General features: G+C 31.1%; 1 protein-coding gene and 1 long non-coding RNA gene across 23 annotated transcripts in view; one reads left to right on the top strand and one right to left on the bottom strand.

The window, feature by feature from the left end:
- LOC143242898 (uncharacterized) overlaps window positions 1-27,971 on the bottom strand; it is a 247,365-nt gene that overhangs the window by 196,838 nt on the left and 22,556 nt on the right. For 2 of the 10 annotated variants that reach the window (XR_013023383.1, XR_013023382.1), the window contains exons 2-3: window positions 26,900-26,973; window positions 22,727-26,675 (exon numbers count right to left, since the gene is read on the bottom strand). The exons of 6 other annotated variants lie outside the window; for them this stretch is intronic. The gene's annotated coding sequence lies outside the window, so the exon portion shown is untranslated. The remainder of the gene's footprint in view (window positions 1-22,726; window positions 26,676-26,899; window positions 26,974-27,971) is intronic. 2 more of the 10 variants (XR_013023385.1, XR_013023378.1) reach the window with 2 other exon arrangements.
- On the top strand, window positions 79-20,405 carry LOC143242909 (uncharacterized). 13 transcript variants are annotated; one of them, XR_013023428.1, is made up of 5 exons: window positions 79-321; window positions 1,934-2,141; window positions 7,010-7,131; window positions 8,143-8,483; window positions 10,002-13,963. It is a non-coding gene; the product is annotated as an uncharacterized LOC143242909 (long non-coding RNA). The 13 variants fall into 13 exon arrangements; XR_013023423.1 differs by having other exon boundaries at window positions 82-321; window positions 8,392-8,483; XR_013023430.1 differs by lacking the exons at window positions 7,010-7,131; window positions 8,143-8,483; window positions 10,002-13,963 and adding exons at window positions 4,968-5,085; window positions 6,133-6,210 and having other exon boundaries at window positions 81-321.

The following is a 27,971-nucleotide window of genomic DNA, read 5'->3' as shown; positions in this document are numbered from 1 at the left end:
GTTTAAAAATAAGAAAAGTCAAATAGTATTAATATTTTGAAGTGCAAATATTATTTGGGGTAAAAGATCTGTTTGTAATGACCGCTAGGTAGAGCTAGCAGCAGTGCATGTTTAACTTGTACACGCTTGGAGTACGGTTTGGTTGTATTTTTATAAATTAACTTTTGATGAAAGTTAAGCTGTGTTGCCAACGTTGAGCTAGAATAAATTTGTGTCTAAGAGAAATAATCTCAGATTCAAAGAACAATGGAAAACATCCAAGAATCGTTATAAATTTGTACCGGCACATCTGTCTTAAGTAATGTGGTACTAGTATTAAAGGTCGTGTATTAGTTATTTACATTTTTCTAAATTTGAATCAGTAACAGCAAGATAGTTGTACAATATTTTCTATCCATTTTCCTTGTCGTGAAGAAAATTAAATTTGATAACTGAGTTAGCTCAGATGTTATCATTTTTATGATATGCATTGTTTATAGTGTACATTCGGTTAGATTTGATAAGTATGTAGCTTACCTAGTTGCAGCCAACAGTATGTAATATTCCCCAATTAAAATATATATGGATGAGTGCAAAGTGAATTGTTTTAATTTGACTGTATACACAATGTGTAGTTATTCTAAGTTTGCTATATACATGACAACCATGTATATACCTTTTCATAACTTGTAATGACTACGTACGCTACTGTATACAGTATTTTGCACGTGATTACGTAGCTCAGACTACATAACTTTAAGATTCCAAGACAGACATGTATGTAGTCAAAGTTTAAAATCAACTGTATTATAGTTATCTATTTATTTTCATTTACCTCTGCACAAACAAATTGTGTGTAAAACCTTAGCAGATATTTTCAACAATGTTATAACAATAACTTGGCACACATAAATGTATAGTCTTAGTAATATTGTCTTACATGGCATATTTTAAACTTGAAGTGACCTAAACAAATCATCTTATTTAAGGCATAATGAACATTAAAATTTTAGCACGTGCATAAGCTCTTAACTTTAGGCTTAAGTTAGTTTTATTTCTGTTTAGCAGTGTTTTGACCAGAATTGTATAATTCTACTAAATAGGTTTGCCATATATTTTTATGTAGAATGGGCAGGCTTGATAAATTGTGACCTTCAAGTCATTTGTTAAAAATGGTATGGGGTATTATCCATATTAATATTTAGAACTCTGTTGTTTCCTGTGAGTGTGTTTAACTGTTGGTTATTGTGGAGGACTGAATTTGAACTTGAGTACCAAAAACAAAACAGGTTATTGCAATATTCTATATGTGAGAAATAGTGTGTTATAAGGAACTTTACAAAATAATACTGTTTACTAAGATTGTGGGAGTTTTAATATTTTCTAACAAAACAGTAAGAATACTACTGTATTTTTGTTTGAAATGTTTCCAGGGTCTTTTGCTTATAATACTGTACTGGTATCTCTCACTTTCTTTAAATATTGGCTGTGATTAAGTTTTTGTTTGCCATTCTTTGTTTCACTTTTATATTGTTTTAATAATTTTGTATTGTGCTTTTTGCTGGTTTTTTTTACCTCATGAATTGTTTGTACTGTCTTATTGTATGGGTATTGTAGTTAGTAATTTAGTCTACATATTGCTTGCTGCACGCGAGGAAGTGCCTACTTCAAGTTTTTCCATTTAAGAACTTTAATGATTTATACTGAATACTATTCTGTTTTTTCTCAAAGTTTTTATTGTAACATTAAATGAATAGCAGTAAAACTTGTCAAACAGTTTACATTTTTATAATTCTATATTTAACTGGAAAAGAAAAAACTTTGCAAACTTTAGGTGACTTGAATCTTAATTGTCCAGGAATTAGTAAAATGTTAAAAATAAATTGGGATTAAATTGAGATTTGGTGTTCAGAACAAGATTTAGTGTGAATGAAAGTGCATTTTCTCTCTACAGAACTATAAGATTTTAAGCCTTTTTCACTGTGTGAATGGCCTTCAAGTTCAACTTTCCAGCTCCTAGTAGTCACGTCAGTGATGCTGAACAAGATAACTGTGAAGAAACCTGTGAAGGAAGAATCTGTCCATCAGAAGGAAAGGTACCAATAAACAGTGGAGGTGAAACTGTGTGGGTAGAGGTATCAGTCACTCCACAGCACGTACAGGTTTGTCCATTTCCTTTTTTTTGTTTATGCATGTTGCTATGATAATTTTAGTTTTGTTGGGTTTTAAAAAATTTTATTAAACATTAAATTTCTTGAAGTGAGCTAAACATACATAGTGTAGCTCCTACAGTAACACCTCAAGGATATTATAAACGCAGGGGATAAACAAAATGGGGGCTTACTTTTTAAGCAATCTGATGCAAAACCTTTTATGAGGGAGTGGTTTCAGAAGGCTGTAGATTTCCTCTACTACATATGGGTTGATCGATGTAAATCTCTCATTCTTTTCAGTCAGTCTTACAAACCCTTTTAAAATGTAAAATTGAACAGCAATTTCTTGTATATCAACATTTAATATTTGTATATGTGCCAATTATTTTTAAAGCTGACATTTGTATTTCCAAGCTCACAGCAGGCAAGGTCTAATTATGGACAATGTTTTATCACTGAGAAAAATAGCACTTTTGGAGCATAAGAGGAGAAAGGCAGGTACTTTAGTTCACCCATCCACCTCCATTTTTTGTATTATTGAGCTCTTATAAAAAACCAAACTGTCAAATGTTTTGTGATGACTGAAATTTCATTCTAGAAGGCTCTGTGCCCTATTGTGAGATAAGAACTAGAGTATTTTTAGTAATTATTTAGTGAGTTGGAAAAGGGGGCGTGTTAATGTAGGGTTCGTAACTCCTCCACCCCCATTATTGCTGTTATTGAACACTTTGATTAAGTTAGCATTAATTATATTTGAAGATGGTGTCTTGTTCTTCAACTAAAAAGTAAGACACGTTTATACAATTTTCTCTAATATGCATGCACACAGTGTGGGGGAAAGCACACAAACATTTAATATATACATCTCGAAGACTGTGCTCAGCTCTTTTTTGAGGAATTAATGAACAAAAATGACCAATTTGTTACAATAATGCATAAACTGAGATGAAGTTTCTATTTCAACAGCCACCATAAGGCTGGTATAAAAAGCTGTTGTTTGAGTTGTAATTTCTTACTTTGACCTGTCTGTAAGACACTTCTGTAGCCATTGGTTTTCTATTAAATAATCATTTAAAACACTGTAAAAAGATGTGATGAGCTGGGTGTTGAAAGCAGGTAACAGAATGCACCCCTACTGACATAACAATTGATACTACCTCTTTCTACAGGGTCATAATGACCATTATACAGTCTAGTAAATGAATTGTATGAAAATCAGGATTTTTCTCATTTATCATATCTTCCACCTCCAGATTTTAAGTTAATGTACAAATAAAAGACAGGTACCTCAGCTTGATAAATATGAAACATAAAATTCTGATTCTAGCTCAGAACTTCTTACTAGGGCATGTGCTAGTTGACTTCTAGGTGTTGCTGTACCTAACATGAGTCATCACAGATGGTACCTGCTGCTTCATGGGATAGTTCACCTGGTATCAACTTGAATGTGAATTTGTATTATTAATGGCACCAAAATAATATGTTCTTCTGGATTATTGCCATTTAAGTTGATTGGCCAGCTACAAGGAGAACATAAATCATGTAATTAGTTTCTGTTTTGAAAGAATTGTGACCTGTAAAGTGCAACATTTTTATCTAGGTATCTGTTGAGTCTGCAGTGCATATTTTAATAATAATTTTTCCTTTTGAGTCTGTTTTAATTTTCATTCCATTTGTCAATTTTATTTTGCAAAGTGATAAACATGTGAACTAATTATAGATTATGAAAAAGTTAGAACTTGTGTTTGGTAAAGTCCATGTTCATTATAATGTAATATTTTCTCACACTAATCTTCCATCTCAATAAATCATCAAGTCTGTCAGTATGCAGGGTGTGGATTACATGAATGCCTCTATTTTTGTAAACTACAATAACTAATCTCATCAGTACTTCCAAAGTTGATTTTTCATACTATGGATCTCTGATAAATCTGTTTAAAGTTTATTTTATATTGTCTTGACAGAACCAAAAGGGGCATCTAGTCAACTGTAAAAGTGTTATAAAAGTAGCCATTATTCTAAACCAAAACATATATGGTTAAGGTAGAATAGAATACTCTTCATCCCTACCATGTCTTGTATTGAGTGAATCATTATGGTTTGCATTTGAAAATTGGTCTTTGTTGTCATTTATTGCACTGTTTCAAGTGTTGTTGTTCCTTCAGACTCTCCACTGTATTTTATGCCCTCACTTTTCTTCTAATGAAGATTGATAGCCCTTATTACATTCCAGTTTTCCCATAAGTTCCACACCTTTCTTATATGGGTGAAATGTATACCTGGCTCAGTCTCCCACACCAGTTCTCCAAATTTGACTTTCTTGTCTTCAGGTGTGTCCTCTGGATGGCTTTGGAGAATGGTTCTTTTCTTCCCTCAAACTGTTTCTTCCACCTATTCAATGTAAGATTCTCACTATCTGTTGATATGACATAATGTACTGAATTGGAATTTGTAATTCACCTAAACTGTAAATGTATTTCAGGAAGGTTCTTACCTCATTTCACACTTCCCATCTTACCTCTTCATTAAAACCTGATGCTTCCAAATTCTAAGAGAACTCAAAGTGATATCTGGTAGAATTGAACAGATGAAGTCATAAGCATAATGAGAATACCTTGCTTTATTACTGATGGAGGGTTGTTACATGATAATTTTAATGAATAATTTGCAATCAAGAGGAGGCAGAAACTCATGACATGCTTGAAAAGAAGTTTTACAAATAGATGGCAGCATTGAACGAGAATATCTGTTGATGTAAAAGGATTGTTTGTTTGTTTTATAATTTCGTGAAAGCTACATGAGGTCTATCTCCACTAGCCATCTTTAATTTAGCAGTGTAAGACTGGAGGGAAGACAGCTAGTCATCACCACCCACTGCCAACTCTTGGGCTACTTCTCTACCAATGAATATTAGGATTGACTGTTACATTAGAAGGCCCCTACAGCTGAAAGGGTGAACATGTTAGGTGTGATGGGGATTGGAACTAGCAACCTTCAAATTACGAGTTGAGGGTCTTAACTGTCTGGTTATTTCAGACCTGTGTAAAAAGAGATAAGTACTTATTGGAAGTTAATTTTTAGAACAGAAAATTATAAACATCACAACAATTTTATAGAATACGTGATGTAGATTAAAAATAAATATGCAGGTTAATCAGTCTGTAGAATGGTATTCTTGAAGTACTGAAAATAACATCATATAAAATTTAGTAATTTTGAATATTAAAAACATCTAATACTTTTATGGCCTGCCAAGGAAAGAAAAAAAATGTAGTGTTACAAGTTGGTAATTTGATTCACCCAAAAAACAGCTTACATCAATGAAGGTTTGTATTCAGTTGTAATTATTTCAGTCCCAGCAAAGTAGTTGCATAACTCAGTAAGTGTTAAAAATGTTTAACTAAATAATTGTACATTTTGATTTAAAGAGGAGATATGACAAATTGTGAAGAGTAAAATAACAGTGTAGAAATACATTATTTCCAAGGAACTTTCAAAGTGTGATTACAGTTATGGTTACAAGGTTTATAGATCAAAATAATCCAGTGTTATTAATATTGTAAGGATTAAAACCATACATTTACTAAAATAGATTTATTTCTGCATGTAATATAAGCAGAACTGTTGTATTACATATTCAAAACTAACATCATATCATTAGGACATCGTGAATGTAACAGCTGCACACACTTCCAAAAGGTTATTAATATAACTTGGAGGAATGGTGCTTACTTGTGTGAATATAATGCACCATTTATTTTTATCAGTATTTTAGAGTAGAATTCACATAATTAAAAAGTAATTGTGCACAATTTTCTTACTGTTGTATAATAAACTTTCAAGGAAAGTATACAATTTTATCACCTTACAAAAATATAAGACTAGAAACGTGTGTTAATCCATTACTTTTTAAAAGGTACAATAATTTTATAAGTAGCATGTGGTAATATGTTCACGTTGTAGCACATTACAAATTCTCATGATACATTTATTGTTTCAGTGGTTCAGGAACTATCTACACAGCCATAGTAACTGCTACTGGGTTTTAAGTTGCGATTAGAGAAATTAATGTAAACCAGCAACCAGGAAAAGAGCTTATCATCACATCGTCACAGAACTTTTATTAGTAGACAAAAATAAACATCCAAACCATCATCAAATATTTGGATAGCTATATTGTTGGTGATGAATTCTGGGTTAATGTTGTTAATGTTACATTTTATTTAATTCTTTCATTTTTAATCTTACCTGTTATAAAGTGTATGCCAACATATTGTCTTTATTTAATTAAATGGTCAATTTCAAGCAATTTTACAAATATAAGAATATTTTTGCATATCACTCTCACAGGTTTGCTTTGTTTAAATTGTAGTTGTAAGAAATACGTGCCAGTTTTAGTGTGGGAGGTTGCAGCCACATTTGGTTCTCACACAATGACTTTTTTAATTCATTCCATATATAAATAACTTTGAAATAACTTTATACATTTCTATTCTAAGTTTCTACCAGTATGTTATCTCTAACCAGCACTCTTTAGTTTTATCATGCTTGTTTCATTTTCATTGTATGTTTCACACACAGTGTTATATACATGGTTGTTGAAATTATTTTATTCAAGAAAGGTTGAGTTTGTTAAATTATTTGCAGTTTATACAGTACTCTCAAATGTAGCATTATTTACAAAACTGTAAACATTGTTTAGTGTGTAATGCAATAAATATTAAGTTTTCAGTCTCTTACACAAAATACAATCCAGTGTAATCTTTTATAAATGTTGGGAATCAGATTACAGCATTGGCATCAAAATTAGAGTTAATTTTGTAAGGCTTACTAGTAGTTATTTACAAGTTATTTCTGTTTTCCTTTTCTTTTGCAAGATAACTTTATTGCCTGGTTGACACTTGGCATTGGTTGGTTCCAGAATTAATAAAAAGGAAAAAGTATGGACCAGAGGTTTACATCTGGTTCCTTGGTATTTCATCAGAAAAATTCTGACATGGTAGGTGTAGGTAACCAGTACTTACAGCCAAGGAATAAGAGTTGATTAAAGTTCAATTTTCTCCTTGTTTGAGTATCTTGCATTTTTCTCTTTTGTGAATTGTTTAAGTTTTAAAAGTTACAAGTCCATGAAATTAGATGGAATGTTAAATACTTTGGTGCAACAATAATATAAAAATGTGATTTAATAAATCTCAGAGGGACTTCCAGTGGATAAACTTAGTCTTTTACCAATAATTTCAAGATCTTTTAATAACTTGGGTGTATTAATGCTTTGCTTTAGTTAAACACAGATATTTCTCTCGTAAAGTTTAATAGTAAAAATTATCATTGTTTCACGAAACCAAAATTTTTAAAAGCTACATTTTTGTATTTTAAACTACAATTGTCTGCTTTGTCCAGAATTTCTTCACCAACCACAGGTAATAGATATAATAAAGACAAAAACAAGAATGTTCACATAATTCAAACATGAAGATGTAATGAAGGTAATAATGAACAGTGGAATGATGACCGCAACACTGAATATTTAACAAGACTATATACAATTACAAACAGTTAATTATTGAATCTTGTGGAGTGTATGATATAATAATCTTTAAAATACATAAAGTATAGTGTTTTCTGCCACAATATCACTACCATCTTGTTAAACCCCTATAAATAAATGGTAACATGTTAGGTAATTCACTCAGGGTGTTCTGCTACTGTAAAGTTATATTTTGTGGAGATATTTTGACAGTATTACTGAGTATTATCCAAAGATTTGTACATTCCAATGTCATGGGTGTCAAGTGACATGAGTCAGTAATAGTGCATGAGCAGATAGTATTTTTGTGTTTTGTAAGTAAGGTATATTCTATCTCTGTAATGCTAGTGTCATTAACAGTATTGGTTATAATTTCTGATATATATAATTCTTTTCATTATATATACATGTATATTTTTATTATCAGAATTATTTTGTGTTGTTAAGTTATTGATTTAGTCATCAAGTCACACTCCTTTTCAGGTACTTGATTTAATATTAACAAATGGAAACCAAACAATGAAAATAAAGATAACCTGCCTACAGATTATCAAGACTTTCTAGACAGGTGTCTAGAAGTGGACATAAATAAACGACACATTGCCTCTGAACTCTTATTAAAGATATGGTATAAATTACTGTTATTTTACTCAGATATTTTGGTTTACTTTGAACCTATTATCTTGATAACATACACCAAAAAGCAGTACCAGTATGTTTAGTTTCATTTAGGCCCATCCTACAGTACTGTGCAAAAGTGTTAGGACAAAGTCAAAAATCAGATTTCAGGCAGCTTTCAAAAAACATCTGAAGATAAATCAAAGGTAAAATATCGATACTTTATTATTCTTTACATTCAGTGCAAGAAAAATTTTGTGAGAGTCCAACAAACAGTGAATATTTGTTGTGTCTCCTTTTACTTTAATAACTATGGAAAGTCTTTCAGGCTTTGTTACAAGATGTTTAATCACAGTGTCCTTTGGGAGTTTAGTCAAAATGTCTCTGATACACTCCCATATAGTTTCATTGGAAGTAGCATTTGATTTTTCAAGTTTTTGATTTATGAAATTACAAATTGCTGATTTGAGATGAGGCTCTTAGGGAACTATTGTATTATTTTGAGTAACTCCAGTGGCTTATTTCTCAGCTAAGTAATTTCTGCATATGTTGGATGAGTGTTTGGGGTCATTATCCTCTTGGTAGAAGAACTGGGTCTGCCATGATGGATCATTATTTAGTGGTCCATTATTCCAACTATTTTGCAGAAATTTCCTGTCATCTCTACAGAAAAACACCTCAAACCATCACATTGCCTCTCCCATGCTTTATCACAGGTTCTGTGCATTGAAATAAGAATCTTTCATCTTTCTTCTGCTGGATGTACAATGTACACTTTGAGTAAACTATTTCAAACTTTGACTTTTCCATCCATATTACTTCTTTTCAATTATCAGCAGTCCAGTTTCTTGTCAATACTTGGAGAACAAAGTAAAGGTTTTTCAAATGCTACATGATCAAATATTCTATCATCATTGACTTATCTTGATATTGTAGATCTGGACAAATTTCTTTCATTTGGTACATGGTCATTTATCACATGCTTGAAACCAGTTTTCTTTCTATCCAGAAGGTTGCATAAACAAAGGTACTTAATGCAAGTATCATTGACTCTAGGTGTTCTGTTTCTTCCCTTCTTATTTTCAAATTTATCTGTATTGTACTCATTATCTGTGGTGTAGTTGACAGTAGTTGGGGAAAATTTCAAGTCTACAGCAATTAGATGAAGAGTCCAACAAGCATCACATAAAGTTTTTATGCAAAGTCTCTGATCTACTGACAATTATTTCCTCATTTTGAGTTGTGGAATGATAACGTCATTTGTGTGTTATTACTGTTTTTATCAAGATTTATTTGTGGATTGCTATTAAATTTATTCCTTCTAACACATACTGGTTCAATATGCTAGCTTCTTTCTACATAGTTGAGGCATTGCATGTTGTACCATGACATTTATTTCATGCCCTAAATTTTACCACTATATTCATTCAAACAGAACCATTATGACATGTCCAAGGTACAAGCATAGGAAATTCTAAAAACTCAGTGTTCTCACCCTAGCTCATTTAATTGTTAAAAAGTGATCAGTGAATCACTACCATGGCATTGAAATTTACAATCAGTAATAACATGGAAGAATTAGCCCATAAAATGGAAAGAATGAAAAGATATTCTTTTGCCCTTGCACTTTCACACAGTATTGTATAAAGAGACTAATTAAACAAACTGTATGTGATGTATAATAAACACTTTTGTTAAAAAGATGTTTTTTATTTTTCACCCAGCATCTGTTCATTGAAGTAGCAGGCCAGTGAAAACAATACAGCCCACTACAGTGATAACTAGATTCACATTAATAGCTCAAAAAACAAATATCCCAATATACATGTTGAAATATATTGACCATGAAGACTGGCATCATTTTAGGACAAGAAAATTAACAGATTGTTTTTCTTAGTTTTCTTCTAGAGCAGAAGTATATTGGGTGCCACGACTTCCTATTATTCAGCTTATTAGATTTTGAAAATAATATCCATTTCTCCTCCATGTAAAAATGTTGTTATGAATTAGGAATAAATAAAACTCTTGCTTAGATCAAATTATTATTTTATTTACCACAATGAACATTTTTTTATTATGTTTGTTGATAAAAATAAAAAAAATGAATAAACAAGAGGAAAGTTGATGTCAAACAGATATGCATTCAGATTCATCCTGATATTTTTGTGAAATCTACATCATTTAGTGTCAGAACTATGTATTATGATCTCACGTATTGCAAGTTGAGCTTGCAGTCTGTGAGTTGTAGGTTGAATCCTTGTTCAAACAAACATGCTTGTTTTTTTCAGCCAAGTGGTCATTATAATCAACCCTACTTTTCTTTAATAAAAAGTTACCAAAAGTTGACAGTGGATGCTGATGATTAGCTGCATTTTCTTTTGTCTTTCGTAGCTAATTTTGGGATTGTTAACACAGATAGCTTTTGTGTGGCTTAATGAAAAAATTCAAATAAACAGACTTAGATATGTTCATTTTAAGTCAGTTTTCTCATCTGAGGCTAAACAAAATCCTTTTAAGTGTTGCTTCTGAAATTGCTGGGAATTCCTCATACATATACTTGAAACAGTCACCATCTTTGTTTTAGATCATTACAAACTGATCTATCAAGCCCAGTTTTATATGAAATGAAAGTAATAGGACATTCTTTGTGTCAACCATACTTTCACATTCAGTGTTTTCAATTCTGGTATCTGTCTGACTTTGTGTGGTCATTACTTCTTATCCAGCACTGATTTTGTGTCATTTGTCCCATTTCACACACAAAATGTGAAAACTTTGTCTGACTGGGTGTTTAATACAACAACATTCAAAGGACTTTCAAGTTTCCACAAAATAGCCAGCCATGTTCTTTGTATTAGACCTTATTAACAACAATTTTGATAGTTTTGTATGTTACCTTCAAGTGAATCGATTGACTAATAGGAACATACATATATGTTACTGTTTTGAAGAACAACACATTTTGGACCTGTATTGAAGGTATCAGTGAACTATATCCACTCTTCATTCACAGGCTGCAACTCATAGTATTGGTATTAATACAACAATATTGTTTCAATAAAGCAGTGAACATTCTTGCTAAATGTATGGAATAAATTCTTTCTCTTGATTTCTAGAAGCTTTGGTTTAGAGTTATTTGGCATAATGGCTGTTTTCAGAAAGTAAAATAAGACAAGTTTTAAAAGACTTGTAGCAAAATTTTAATAATTATAACTCACCAGGTTGACTAATGAGTAGTTCAAACAGCAGCAGTTCTGGTTTCGAGCTATTTGATGTAACGGCTGTTTTCTAATTTCAAATCAAAGTACATGGACTTTGATTTTTAAAAGATAATTATGTTAAAAAAGATGTAATGTGTAAATTAAAAAGTTAAATGGCATTAAAATGATGAATGGCCTTTAAAAAACTTAAAAATATTTGTGATGTTACTGATAAACCAAAGGACAAAACATGTTTAAATTGGTGCTGTTGTTGAGAGTCATAAAATGTGGCTTGTTGTGACCTGAATTTTGCAGAGACAACACAGTAGTGCAACAATGCCAGATAAAAGAAAACAACGAGTTAAAAAAACTGTGACCAATGCATAGTATAGTTAAGAAAACTTCCTCTTTCTGATCCTTGTGGAAGCAAGATGGCCAAAGTTTAATAGAGGGTTTTATTTGGAAAAGCTTGTTTTCACGTTACTCACTCCAAGCCAACTGGCACAGAGCTGAGTCTTGAATACAGGACTTTGTATACAGATGGTTTAAAATCAGTTTGTTACTTGAGTTTTACTTTTCCCCTTCTCTCTTTGTTCTGATTTATTTGTTTTTGGTATTTCCTTAGTTTGGTGTTCATATCCCTCCATCTTATATCTAGGTGCTTTGTCTTGTCCATTTTTTTTTTATAGTTCTATTTTTTGGGATTGTTCTCAAACCTTTGGAATCCAAGGTTTAGACTTTAGAGGTTATTCTTCTTTGGAACCAGTCTCAGGCTTTGGTCCTGTCAGTGCCTTCCTCTCTCACTTCATCTCCCAGTTTTCTTTTTTCTCTAACAACCTGAAGCTTTGTATGTCCTATCTCATAATTTCAATCATCTTTTTTCATACTTTACCTTTCTTATTGTTCTATTTTCTATCCACGTCTCACTGATCATCTGTATCTTCGTTATTAACAGAAGGAATTATAGAATCTGTCTCTCACTGTACTTTGGATTTTTATTCTCGTCTTTTTGTTGTCCCAATAAAGTTGGGTGGTTCTTATCCTGTCATTTCTTTATCATCTCTGAATCTCTACATGTATCTTTTTCGGCTTTAATTGTTTAGGGTCACCATCTGATCCATCTTGCATATTCTTCTTTGAATGAGTTTGACCATAGACATTTTTGCATCTCCTGCCAGTTTCAACATAGCACAGCCTCTTTCCTCTTTTCGTTGTTTGTCTTTGGCGATCTCACAGACTGGTATGTGAACTAAAAGTAACACATTTGTCTACCATAACTTATATAATTATGCAGTTTCCTTTTTCTCTGGATTTTGCCTCCTACCAATTTTTATTCTCCAGTATACCCAGAAGATCGAGTGTGATGACTTTTGTTTGTTTTATTTTCCAGTCATTTTCATGTGGTTTATATACGTATTATGGTACCTTGATTAATGTACATATTTCAACACATTGAAAATTCCTCATTGATAAGAAAATGAATGTAAGAAGGTGATAGTCATCTGATACAATGTTACATGAAGAACAACATCTTACACTTCTCATTCCTGGTGCGATGTGAAACCACCAAGTTGCTGTCTTTACCTCACAGGTATTACTAAACAAAAATCTGAATTGAACACAAGAGAATGGAAAATATTAAACCCATCTCCTCCTTCTAAGTGGCCAGTGTTTAAATGAAAGTTTTCTGGGAATATAATTGACATAGCCAATTCTGAACTCTTATTAAAACAAAACATATAAAACAGACAATTCTTTCCTGATCTTTCTTACTTCCAGTGAATTTTCTTTGCCTTGTCAAGAGAAAACTTGTGCTTATACAGAGATTGTGTGACCTTCCCATTGGTAGAGGGCTACAGCAGTGTGATTGTCATAAGCTGTTATAATGCACGTGGGAGCTTGTTCAAGGTTCATGGCATGTGGTAGTTGTATGTAAGTGAATAGCTCTTAGTGGTACAGAGGTAAGTAGCTATATGAAAAATATTTTTACCTAAGGGAGATTTTAACCCTGTCTCTCGACTATTGAACTATCCCAGAATAAGTTAAAAATATCATAATGTTACTCGTCATTGTAGTTTGCACAAACTAAGTTTTACTCTGGACAAAAGTTTAAGGAAAATAAATTTTGAATGTGATTTCCAAGTTACAGATAAATATATTTCACTTGTAAAGGGTTCAACAATTCTTGTTTTAAGAATTTGATTTGGTTTTAGGACTTACAGTATCAAGATAATTATATTCACTATAAGTATACAAGTATAAAAGTGGAAACTTATTTCAAGACGATTTGAATTGCTATTGGTTGTGGAACATCTGTTATTTAGAAGGTTTGTTTGAAGTTCCTTCAGCATGAACCTTATTTAAGTTTCTAAAAAGCAGAAATTTCATACCTTCTATACTTATGTTAAATAGTGTTCCTGATGAAATATAGTGTGCATGTTGTTGTATATAAGATTTCTAAGACAAATGTTTTTTTCTTTTTCTTACTCTTTCAGTAAGAGGGAATTGTTCAGTGATGGCATTAATCTTTACACTGAAAAGTGTGACACTCAAAACACAGCTCAGAGGGACTCCAAGTTCCTGTAGAAAAGAACAGGAAAGTTTCTAACCCACAGGAACTTGGAATCTCCTGTCTACGAAAAAAGTTTTAATAAAAATGGGCAAATGACCACATCACCTATATAAATGGAGGTCTTACAAAATGTCATACCTCCATGTTGTATCATAAGCCTTTTCAATGTCAAAGAGTATTGATACAAGATTTAAAAAAAAAAACCTCTCTGATTGACGTTTCAAGTCGAATCAGGTGGTCCATAGTGGAGCTCTGTTGTTGGAACCCACACTGGGTGGGCGAGAGGAGGTAGTTTGATTCGAGGGACCCAGGCGACAGGTAGAGAGAACAAACAGTGATAGTACGACCCAAGGAAACACGGATGGCAACGGCCTTGAAAGGTGTGTAGAGGGGCATATGTCAGGCAACTATGACGTGACGTCTTTAAGTGACTGAACCTCTGACACTAGAAACATCGGAGAGGGTTTGGAATGTACGGCCGTTCCCTGCAATTAAGGTAACCTGCCTTGATGGTGGCAGGTGCACGTGGTGATGTAAATGTCAGAATGAGGATATTGTTCGGTATTGTAACTACATCTTTGTGAGTGGAGATACGCCTCAATGAAGAAACTCGAGTGGAGAACCCAGCTGGAATCTCTGACTTGGGGATGTTCTTCAAATCCTTCTCAACAATAACTGTTGGATGTTTCCACTGATATGTCTTCAGATCAAAGCTTCTTTTCTGTCTTTGGAGAGCTAGCAAGTCCCTCCAGTCCCTTCTGAATAAAAAAGGAGGACATTTGCCCTCAAGGTTTCTCTAAAAGAGAATGTAGGATAAGAAAATGAGGTACAACTGGTGGTACAGATGTTGAAGATTGCTGATCAGAATCTTCAAGACGTAATTGTTTTTCTATTGACTGTTTTTTTGCTATTTTATTTAAATTTTTGTTTGGAGGATCCATAAGAGAAAAGAAAATTTTGATGCCCTCTGACCCCACCCACCATAAAGCCCTATGAGGAAACGCACAACAATGTCAAGCAAGGACACTGCAGCAACGACAGGGTTTCGTGAGCACTGCACCCAAACACCTGCGTCAGACGCAAAGCCCACAACACCTGTTAAGAACTTTCAACACTGGTACCTGGTTGACCATAGCCCAAGTGGACCAGCTGATTGATCCAATGGGGGCCACCCCAAGGCTGCCTGTCTATAGGAATTCAAGGTCAAAGTGGTGTGTTATAGTTGGACCCCCAACAAACAGGATCCTCTCCTTCCCTTCACGGGTTACCACACACGGTAAACACGTGGGTGGATGTTTAGATCCCAGAAGAGGTAATCTGAAAGAACAGAACCTTCCCTGGGAGATCCCCTCACCACGTACATGAATCCACACTGAGGGGTCCTGGAAAATAGAAGTTGGAAAATAAATGTCAGGGGAACCTTGAATATGTAAAAAATGGCTCGTTTGGGTTGAGAAAATATTGTACATAGAAAAGCGAACAACGTTTCGACCTTCTTCGGTCATCCTGTGTGAACCTGACGATGCCGTTTTAACATATATTTCTCTACAAGTGGATTTTCTCGACATCACTGATTATTATTTTATCAGGGGAACCTCCTCCTTTATTCCAGAGGTTGATGTCCCCAAGGAGGGGTAATTAGCCCTATTCTGTTCATCAATATGCCCTTAAAACACCCAAACGTGGAGTATGCATCACAATTCGCAGACGATGTTGTGGTCTGAAAAAGTGCTCCCACCCCATCCGTAACAGCGACAAATCTACAACTGTTGTTAGATAATATAGAAGAATATTGTCAGAAATATTGTGTTAAACCAAACTTACCAAAAATCAATTAGTTACATTCACAAACAAAACATAAAAGAGATCCTTCCAAATTATACACGAGCAAAACACTTCTCCAGACAACTACAAACCTGTTAGATTTAACCTTCAATACGAAACTAACATGGATGAAACATGTAAACAGCATATTTAAAAAAAACTGGAAACGCGCAAGTTATGCAAATAATCTAACTGGCAAAAACCAAGGAACCTCACCAGACAACATAATAAAAATCTACAAAACATATTCACGACCTTCTATCGAATATGCATTTCCAGAATGGTTAAGCATAGGACTGAAACACATAAATAAAATACAATCAATACAAAACTTAATAATTACTGCAGCATACAAAGTCTCTCGTAGTACATTGTGAACATTCATGTACAAATATACAAACCACAGCCAACATACTCTTGCATAGTTCTCTAAATTACTTTTTAAAAAATTGACAAAAAAAATGATCTACTGTGTGAATTTGATCACTACTACAAAAATGATGAAAGTAGACCAAAGTATTAAAATACATTTTATAATCTAAAAATAGTCAAATTTCCTTTGCAAAACCTCCTAATTGAACACCACTAATTAAACATTACAAACTAAAATTGTGAAACAATCACAGCTATATGTATAATACACTTTTTGTTCTGCTTCTGCAATAAGAAAATGAGATTGTGTGTTTATTACACATTTAGTAAATAAACTATAAAAATTCAGAATGACTATTTCAGTCACATGTAATCTAAAATTATACACGAATGGTTTACGTTTTGTTTTTTTCAAATTCAAGTGCTTCATTCACATCCTGCTTCCTTCCAACCAACACTTAATTTAAGCACTTTGTGTATATATATGCTTTTTATGTTTGATTTCCTTTATTTTTCCATGGATATACTTATATGTACACACACACACTATTGTTCAGCATTCTTTACGCGCCTTGCAAGTTTATAAGTCTTTGATCGTTTATGAGTTAACGTTCGTTGATTTTCACCTGTAAATAATATAAGCTATTCTACTTTTAAAATTATTATTTTTCACTGCCTTTTTTTCTTCAGTATCTATGCATATGTACATAATACACATGGTTAAATTCTTGTATTTTAAAATAAGTTCCTTTTTTGTTAAACGTTTTATGTATTTATAATATTAGTATTGTTGTCGAAGTTCAATCATTGAGTTTAATTCTGTTATACAATATATATCGCTGTATTATTAACTGTTTAGCTTTAAGTTTTAATTTGTTGATTGCTTCTATTTCACTCTTGGTAAACGCACAATCAACAGTGCGGTGTTATTTCATACATTGATGTTTACAGTCATTTTCACGTTTCTTTTCAAATTTGTTGTTTCTATTGTGATTTCAACATGTTACATTTAATCTAAACTTCTTGTATTAGAAGGAATTTCCACTTTTATAGCATTGTAAATATTTGTTTTTCGTTACATGTCACTTAATGCAAGTTTTAACGTCTTTTATTGTATTTAAGTTGAACAAGGGTTTTTATTTTCTATAAGAATTATTTTTAGTTTCATGAGAACATCATATGCAAGTCTTGTTTCATGGGCTGCATTGTAACATGTTAATTGGGGATAAATGTAAATTAAAGTTGTCTTGAAAACAAGCCTAAAATAAGGGGACAAGAGTGTTGAAGTATGCAAATATTATATACCTAACTTTCCTGTAATTTACATTTCACTTCATTATATTTTAAAAACATTCAAAACTGTAGCACATTGAGTCACATGACAAACTAAGCTTAAAGCATCACTTCTTGTAGAGTTTCTGTTTAAGGAACTCATTTACTGTTTCGTGGAATAACTGCATTGCATTTTATTTTACCTTGTGCACAGAGAACCACCATGCAAATATAACACGAAGCACAGACATCTCTGCATTCTCGTTTCCATTTTATGCTTGGTAGGCAACACACAGATTGTTTTGTAATAGTCAAAACGTGTTGTGAATCATGTTTTTCTTTTATTTACACATTTTATTTAAGCACTGCTTCCATTAATCACAGATGGCCAATGCTTTTAATTTTGCTTTATAATGCAATTGTTTGTAGTTAAGCACAAAACCACACAATCTTTGTGCTTTTGCCACCATAGGTATTACAGCTCAGTTTTGAGCTTTGTAAATCTGCAGACATACCACTTTACAAAGTAATAATAGTTACAAATATTTGCTTTTCATCATTTCTTGTGCGTATGTTTTTCCCGCTGTAAATTAATTTTAAAAAATAGCTACACACGTCTTTCAGAAAACTAAATCCAGCACCAATAGTTTTGCACAGATCACAGTCTGTATGCTATAATTAAATTTCAGATTATCACAGTTGCGTCCACTAGATTTGTGGTGCATTGTTTATAACTACTTAATATTAACAAGAAAAGCATATGCTCTGTGAATTCGTACCAAATTTATTTAACAAGGGGCTATTTTTACATATGTAGTACACACAAAACAAGATTATTGTGCAGAAATATACAACTGTTCATTTAAACATAACTTCATAAATTGAAGACTTGGAAAAATCATGATTTAACAAATAATCAATTCTCCCTTTATTCTATTCAAATCAGCTTCCAAATCTTTTGAATAATATAGCATTACTGTTATAATATAGTTAAAAAAACATGATTTTCCTATGTCATTAATGAAGAACTGAAATAAAGATGAAGTTATAATACATATGTAAACATTAAAAACGAAATCCTTTGATTTTATTATCATTTTCATCCTAACACAAAAATGACATTTAATTAGAATATAGATTTCTCTATTAAATAAAATAACATTTCAATCCAGTGATATACGAAGGCATTGCAAAGTTGGGGTACTTAGGTAGGCATGCAGATTTTATAATGAGAGACTGAAAGTATAAAGAGTTGCTAAAACCAGCTAAATCTATGGAGTCCTGGGATTAAAAGCAAAACACAGTCAACCTTGAGTCATCACCGATATCTTGTTAAAAAAAATTAAAATTATTATAACTACAACCTTCTTTCAAAACTGCATATTCAACAACAACCAAAAAAACAAGGTTCTTCAACATTGGATTACAATCCTATATCAGTGAAAAGGTTGTTTTTTTTGTAATATACAAATACATTGGTTAGCTTGTATAGACCAAGTCAGTAACTGTGGTGCAACATAACTACAAACAAAAAATGTAAGGTGGTTTGCTAAGGACATCATGTATCATCTACAGCAAACATCTCAGAGCTAAAGACCAGTATAACAAATGTCAGAGCTGCTGATATTGAGATGTTGCAGCAAACATTGACTGAAATTAAACATCAGTTAAACCTGCTGAGAGCCACTAATGGTGCACATGTAGAAGTCTATCAACATGTCAATAAAATCTGATGAGTTGTGTTACAAGAAAGAAAACTACATGATTGTATTTCCTTAAGTAGTTAATTATTAAATTTTAAAATAGGAATGATAATTTTGAATACTTTGAATTTTAGTTGTGAGCTTCAGCCATTTCTTGTGGACTTACGATAAGAATTTTAAAGTAACAAACATTGCTGTTGAAATATGAACATAACATTTAAAGATTCTTCCATTTTTGCATAAAAAATGAAAAGGAGTCAAAGCAGAATGAAAACACTCAATGATTCCCAGTAAATACACATTCTGCTCAACTTGTCATAACTGTTGGGATTGATATATTTGACAACAGAAAAACATGACAATGCAAATAAAGTTCACAAAACATTTGCAAACAATATGTATGTTAAATATAGTAAATTAGCAATTTCTAATAAAGAGAAAACTCAATGAAAATATTAGAAATGTAAATAGAATGACACTAGATGACAGCACTACAGGTTCAGGATGAGGAGTTAATTTTTTATTAATGGAAGCTCCTTGAAAAAAGGCATAGAAAAGAGGTGATGAGTTAATAGTGTAAAACTGTCCTCGTTTTCTTGTAAGCAAGTTTTTTATTGGAAGTAAAAAAATAAATAAAATATTTTTACAGACTCATCTTGTGTTATCCCTATTACTAACAGTAAACCTTCTTGAATTTACAATTGAAGGCAAAGAGAGCTTTGAGAACATGGCTGTATCATACTAAAAATATCCCTGGAAAAATGTTAATTTACTTTATTCAGTGAACTTCCTTCAAAGATAATAACAGCTGGTGTAAAATCCTGCTATTTGCCAATCAGCTATTTAAGGAGGAAGATATACATACAAACGTGATCACCAAGGAAGGGAATGACCAGGATTGTAACATAGGATGGGAAATCAAAAGATGGGATCTCTAACAGAAAAATGTAAAAATGTCTTAACTAAAGATAAATAGCAATGTATAAATAAACTTCTGTTTAATCCAGATTGTTAAATCCTCTTCATCATAATGAATAATATTATGAAATGATTCAAGCAAATAACTCTTAAATATTAAAATATCCTGTATCATTTTAGCTTATGTGAATGTTCCAACTTCTTCAAAATTTAATTTTTATTTTAACATTTAAATGACAAGTAAGTAAGTAATATTTGGAAAAACTCTTGCATAAAAACATTTCTGGACCTCTGGGAAGGGTTTTATTAGCATGAAAAAGATAATCTTTCAAGCAAGAAGGAACATACATATAAATATAGATGTCAGGTTTATGACACTCTCTTGATACATACAGAAATGTTACAAATAACAGTTCAAATAAACAACAACCTAATACTATAAAAATACCTAACAACTGTTATCCTAATGAAAAGAGTGCCACCATCATGCAAGTGCTGTTCAGTATAGCAGGACAAAATAAGAATGAAGAAAGTCTATAGAAAGGAAAATTCTGAACATAATAGTTAAAGATAAAAAAAATCTTTAAAAAATATTACACTTAAAATACATATCAAGTAGAACTCTGAAAGACTGAGGTATAGGTTTTGTTTCCCAAGGTAAAGACATGAACAAACACAACTTACAGTAAAGGTTTTTAATGCAGTTTATTCTAAAACATTTGTATATGAAGTTATTTCTTTATAACTGATATGCATTTTTCATATATAAAAACATTTATAATATTTTAACATGCAAGAAGTTATAATTTGAAGATAAAAAAAGTATTTCAGTAACAACCTTAAAAACTTTATTGCAGGCATTTTCTAGAATAATTCGCATTGTCCAAAACAATTCAGTAGGAATCTTAATATAGCAAAACAATAAAAATAAACAATAAGATGCTTTAATAGATGAAAGTTTGTTCTGAGTGAATGTTAATTCCCACTCTGAAGTTGATATTTCATTTTCATTTCTTTGGATGGAAACTTTACTAAACATTAGTTGAAAAACATACGTTATTGTCTCTTGGAAAATGTTAAAAATAAAATTAATTTTCTTTTTCCTTCACAATCACTGTATTTAATAACACATTAGGACACATGATTGCATGAACAAAAGATAGAGGAACACTAAAAATTTATCAGACAAGGATACATTGATACAGCTGTACCAAACTATCCTTAAAACATCTCAAACTGAATGTTATGAAATAAAATATAATGCCACAATAATAATGTATGTTGAATAAAGTTGTAATGTTTACTTCCATAAAAATAATTTTACATCATTCTAAGCAGAACTATCAAATGAGAGGAACATCTTGATAGTGTGTCATAAAAATTGTCTTATTTTAGTTGTTAAAAACAAACAGTAATAAAGGCTGTAGATTATATTCATCACGTTTTTATGACCTACAAATGAAATGATGTCTGACAAAAGTACTTGAGGGAGAAGTATATGTATCTAGAGTTGCATAGTAAATGTTACTACAAAGAACTGTGACTATACAGCAATATCTGTAAGTCACACACAGCCTATAATAAAAACAATCTACAAAAAACATTTTGGAAACTATGTACTAGTCATTCTGTTAACAACTGTATTATTATTATTTCTTAACTTAAAAAACAACAACCAACATCTCATTGAAGTATGCTTGTTTGTTATTGGATAAAACAACATAGTTTCATATAATATAGTACTCGTAAATACATACAAATTACTGTTTAAAACATTAAAAATTAACACCAGCTAACAAAACAACACTAAGTATACAATTAACTTTTAATGTATTCTATCCATTCATCAATCCAATATTTTCAGAAACCAAAACAAATAATAAATATACTGTGTACATAAACATATAAATATAGCTCTATATACAACAAGCAAAAAAATGGTATTATTAAATAGGATCAATTTACCAAAAATTTATAAACTGATTTTATGGAAATTGTTTGGTTCGCACACAAAAGGAACTTGAAAACTATCTCCCAAAAACTCAGCAACAAAGGTATGGACAGATAGTTACAATAAACTATTTTGTGGAAAAACAAATGTAGCCCACAAACAAAAAAAAACATACAATGTACTATGCAGATAAATATCTTTCTTAGTTACTAAACAAAAAAACATTCCACAATACTTGATTTCTTCAAACTGAAAAATATCAACATCTAACACAACCAGAAAAATAAGTATGTTATACAGTTTCTTTGCAGCAGTTATAAGTTTATAATGATTAATAAAATACTTTCCAAACACACACAAAAAAATTTCTGAATTAAATTGTTTTGTTCTATCACCAAAGTTAACAAGAATAAAAAACAAACCAATATGTATATTAAACATTCACAACATAAATACCATAGTTGACCTAACAATATCAATTGGTAGTTTTGTTACAAAACAATGATATAAATTGTAGACCATTACTATTAAAACAAAGAAGCATGACACAAACTGTTTATTATATATATTAACACCAGAGGGACATTTAGAGTGTTCCTTCTACCACACACATTATATTCTTTAACACTGTAAATACCTGACAGCCATAAAGCTTCTTATTTCCAAAGAATGCAACATGTAGATTTTCAATGTTTTCAGTTTACTAAAATGTTTAGTTAAAATAAAGTTATTTCAATTTTTAAGTCTATCTCATGCTACGTTTATCATTTTTATAAAGTACTTCATAACTTAATGTTTCATGAAAAATTCAAAATCTTCCTATTAACAGTAAGCAGAGCCAATCTTTATACATATACTCAAAAGGTGATATACAAAACTAACTTTTATCTCTGTATTTCTATAGACTGATGGAACTTTTAGGTGAATAGGTCTATTCAGATACAAATAACTATTTTGAATCTATTCAATGTTACACAGCGTGGCCTTCAAATGCATTACTAAACTTTTGTAAAAGAAATAGCAATAACTAACATACTGAGCAAGAGCAAGAATTTAAACTGAACAAAATACACTATTTGTTTCAAGCAGGCTAAACTAGCCTAACAATCCTTTGACTATTTATTTACATGTGAAACATGGGAAACTGAATGAGTGTTTAAATCTTTATCAGTACTACATATAACCCAATAAAGGTGACATAAAATATTTTAACTAGATTGACTATTCTTTTTTAGGATAATAAAGAGCAATGATTAGTAGGGCACATTACAAGTACAGATGTTGATGTCATTTCTGTCAATAATAACAGAAGACATTCCTGTCATGTTTAGATGTACATAAAAATATGTGTGAATTACATGAAAGTTGGCAGTGACAACAGTTAAAAAAATGTTAAAACAGGTTTCACAGAATAGAAAAATAAAAAAAATAAAAGGAACGGGAATTACAGAAAATGATAATGTAAAGAAATATATAGGAAACAATACTAATATATGTGAAATAGAAAAATGAATAGAAATATAGGTGATATTAATATATAGGAAACAATACTAATATATGGGAAATAGAAAAATGAAGAAAAATATAGGTGATATTAATATTGATATTAATATATAGGAAACAATACTAATATATGGGAAATAAAAAAATGAACAAAAATATAGGTTATATTAATAAAAAATAAAAATAAATTACAAGTTGTTTTGAAATTTTTTAAGAGATGCACAAAGGTCATTAATTCTATGACTAAGAATGATGTCATTCTGTTATAGTATTTAACAATGCTATCCAATAAACATCCTTAATTTCTTTCTAAAAGTAGAAAAAATTCACAAATAACAATGAACAGTTATGTTGAAACTTGAGAAAAGTAAATAACCTTAAACAATATCAAACCTAATGAAGGGCAGTTGCTTGAAACACTAGTTAAATAATGTAACTGTTTTTGTCCTTTTTTTAACTTTAGGTGTTTATAAAAACAATATTTCTTTTGTGAAGTAAGAGAGGATTCCATATACTGTAGACCAGCACAGTGCTTCCTTGTACCTATAAAAGCATGAGACCTGTACAAGTAAAACTTTATCCAACCTTCCCTAACAATGGCTAGTGACCAATAAAAGCCAGCCTATTAACCTGAGACACACATCCTCTAATACAAAGAAAAAGCAATATGCAACAAAATTCACATAATACAAACGTGAAACTCCCTTGAGTTAAAAAAAAGAGAAAACAGACATCCATGATGGTCACTGAATGTTTAAACTACTGTATATATATCAACCAGTCTCTGTATCAAGAAGACTAATGATTGATTTTCAGCCACGACCACTAAATAAATAGTTCTTTGAAATTTCCAAGAATATGGAAGCAGATTATTAGTCAAAACACAGGATAAAAAGTAATGAGTAACTAGTATCTAGTAGTTAATAAAAAGTTCTCAATTAACAATCAGACTGAAGTGACCATACAGGTTACAAACCATGACAGTTCATGAGCATCAGGACCATGGGATGAACTAGACAAATACAAAAACTTGTTCACCATTTACCATTCAGATAACTAGACTAGACTGATGTTTCAGGCAAGACTAAGAAAAGAGGATTCTAAAGTATTCTAGAGATGTTTCTCAAGCAAATTAGAATGACCAAATACAAAGTTCACCAAAATAATTATAGCAGAAGTAAACAATCTGATTAACAATTACTTTGAAATTCTTTTAAAGCCTGTAGAAAGGTCTAGTGATTTAGTCAACAGAAAAAATATAAAAAGAGAATAAAAGCAAATAACTTCATGAAGAAATCACAATTCCAAGAATTACGTGACAAAATAAGTCACTCTCATTTACAGCTGTGATAAGACATGTAACTGGATTACTCGAAGTTCAAGAGAGTGAAGTCAACAAAAAATGTATCAATTACAAACATGTGTGACATTTATAATCACAAGTACAAATGCCATAAATACATTGACGGATGTCACTGAAAATGAATGTAAATCTCGTGTATATATTTGGTTGCCAGATATATAAAAGGTGTTCTTGACTGAAGCCAACAGGCAAAAGATTCCAGATTAAAATGCACACAGAAGCATTTAAATGAAATGGTCTTAAGTATTCACATCAGAAACTCAATGATGAGTAGTGTTGATAAACAAAATAACACTGAAAGTCATATCTGTTTATCTGATCAAAACAGGAGCATTTTAAAATTAATGTATATGCAAATTACTGAATTATGTGCAAAATTAAACTTCTTTACAATCCATGCATGTGAATGAAATTAACATTATAGTATATAATTTAATGTTTATGTTGTCCAAGTTTTAATTCTTTGTTACAACAAAAAACATTTAAAATAAATAGTTTGCTCACATAGTTTGGTTGTCACATGATCCAAGTTATAAAAAAAAAATCTCCAATTTAACAGAAACTGACTGTAAACACATAAGCTCACAATGCATACAACTGTCTAGATGCCAATGTATTTTCACATGTCCTTTTGAGACATACGATATATGCAGTCTTAGAACTCAATCCACTGCAAAAGAGAAATTGATTTTACAGCCTTTTATGGTGCTACGCCAATCTTCTGTACTTTGGAAACAAATTTATAACGTACAAGTAATTAGTTAATACAGGTGTGCAAAGCTGTTATAAAGAGCTCAGTGTACACTCACTCCACCAACAGTTAATATGAAATTGGTGTACAGTTTTTGTACCGAAGTCGAAGTAACAGCCTGCAGTACTATTGTCTACAGCACTTACAGTGGTTTGTTACCTCAAAATGCTATAGTTAGAGACAGTTGAACTGTACTTAAATCTAATTTTTATATTTTAGTTGCCTATGTATAATTTATGTTTTAAAAATCCTATTTGAGTGATTTAATTGTTTTTTATAAGCTTAACTTGTTACATGGATTGTGAAAGCTTTATAAACAAGATGGTATCTATAACAGCCATCCTGTTTTGGCAACACATCTATGTGGGGAATTTGTCAAAATAACTTCTTCATAAAAGACCTATTGGTATCAGTTAATATATCAGAATAAATAGACAAAGAATTTTAAAGGAGAGTTAAAAATAAACTATAAATGAAAAGATAAAGATGTTAAATTATGAATATGTGAAAAAGATGACTATACTAGTAAATTTCTATAAAGATGTAAAAGGTATTACACATTTTTGTTAATTTTAAAAACATCTCCCTACACTCTCTGTTGATGATGATAAATAGAGTTAGTAATACGGTGCATAAATGAGAAAATAAAGTTCAAACATTTACCTTAAAAAACAACAATTGATGTTCATTTATGAAATTCTAGAGGTTATGCAAATGAAATATAAAAACTATAAGGTAAAAAGTATTATTTTTATATTTTATGTAAAAATTACTTTGCATGTGAACTACTCAGAGTCCAAGTGTAAATAACTACATTAAATAATGAACTTTTATTAGAAAAATCCAAAAAATATTTACAAAATAAAACTTTTGCTGAAACTACTTACTTTAATGAAAGTTTGTTATCAAGTTTTAAGGAAATAATTTCATTTTTGAAAGGCATTTCATGAGAGTTGCATACTTTTCTTCCTATGAGCATATATCATTCAACAAGGTTTAATGTCTTCCATAATGTAACTGTTAATTACATATCTATATACATAATATATGCCTATGTTACATACGTATACAATATTAATGACTATTCTACAGCAACCACATAAAATGTATTTAGTCCAAAAGCAATGCTTACATTACTTGTAATATCTTTTAATATGAACTTAAATAGTAGAGTTTTGTAAAGGTTTACTAACCTGCCTAAGATCAGCAAAGCACATCTGGAGTGCACCTTCTTCAAACCCTCTAACAGGTTCTGAATTAGCAAACACTATTGAAGACAAAAAAGAACTCAGTTTAGTTTATATCCATTAGTGAATAATTATTATCTGCATTTGTTTTGAAGGCCTTAACACAAAATATTTGGATTGCCAACACAATTCAGTTTTATTGAAGCATAAAATGCTGTTTCGGTTTTGTCTTTGATCTGCTTAAACATAGTCTAGAAAGCCAACATCCAAATGCAGTGGAGATTGTGTGATAAGTTTATCAAAATGTGTGGAATAAGATTGACCTCATTTTGTAGAAACTTACTGCAATGAAAGAAGTATTTTCATAATAATGCATTATTATGGCCATCAAAATTGAACATGATTTACAATGAAATAGTTCCAAGGGCAGCAGGAAGCCTGAAAATTGTTCTTAAAAGATAAATGAACCCTTAAACAAATAATACTGTGTAAGACTATTAAGTATTCTGATTATTTACAAAACAGAACTGAAAAATAAATAAGAACAAAACTACAATAAGAATTTCATTAATTAATCAACAACAAAAATAAATCTCTTCACAGAAAACTAAATCTCATAAAAAAAATACAATGTTTCAGATGTGGTTTAAAGAAACAGTTTCAATTTTAAGATAATAACATTAAAGTGTGATGGTCCATAAAGTACAAATTTTCCAAACTCTTAAAATTTCTTGATTTGCACATATTGTGTTAACCTTATTTCCCCAGATGTTAAAAGCTTTAAAAAATACCAACAAAAGCATTTTCAATTTTGTCCATAAATCATCCATAAAAAGATCATAGCATAATGTGTTTGCAAAATGACCAATTTCCATCTTCAGTCATTGTCTAATTCAACAGAAATACCTTTGTTGCAATATATGGAAAATAGTCAAGTAAGGAAACTGTTATTGTATTAAAGTCTATCTTTATGCTGTGCTGTTTGTGTCCCAGGAACCACAGAACTTACATTACACACATTTTGCACCTCACTACTATAACAACTGAATAACACAAGCAAAACCAGGTTAATATATGT

Source organism: Tachypleus tridentatus, unplaced genomic scaffold (genome assembly GCF_004210375.1).
Source record: "Tachypleus tridentatus isolate NWPU-2018 unplaced genomic scaffold, ASM421037v1 Hic_cluster_2, whole genome shotgun sequence".
Taxonomy (NCBI): Eukaryota; Metazoa; Arthropoda; class Merostomata; order Xiphosura; family Limulidae; genus Tachypleus; species Tachypleus tridentatus.
Note: the sequence above shows the minus strand (reverse complement) of the source record. Positions and strands in the feature narration are given on the sequence as shown.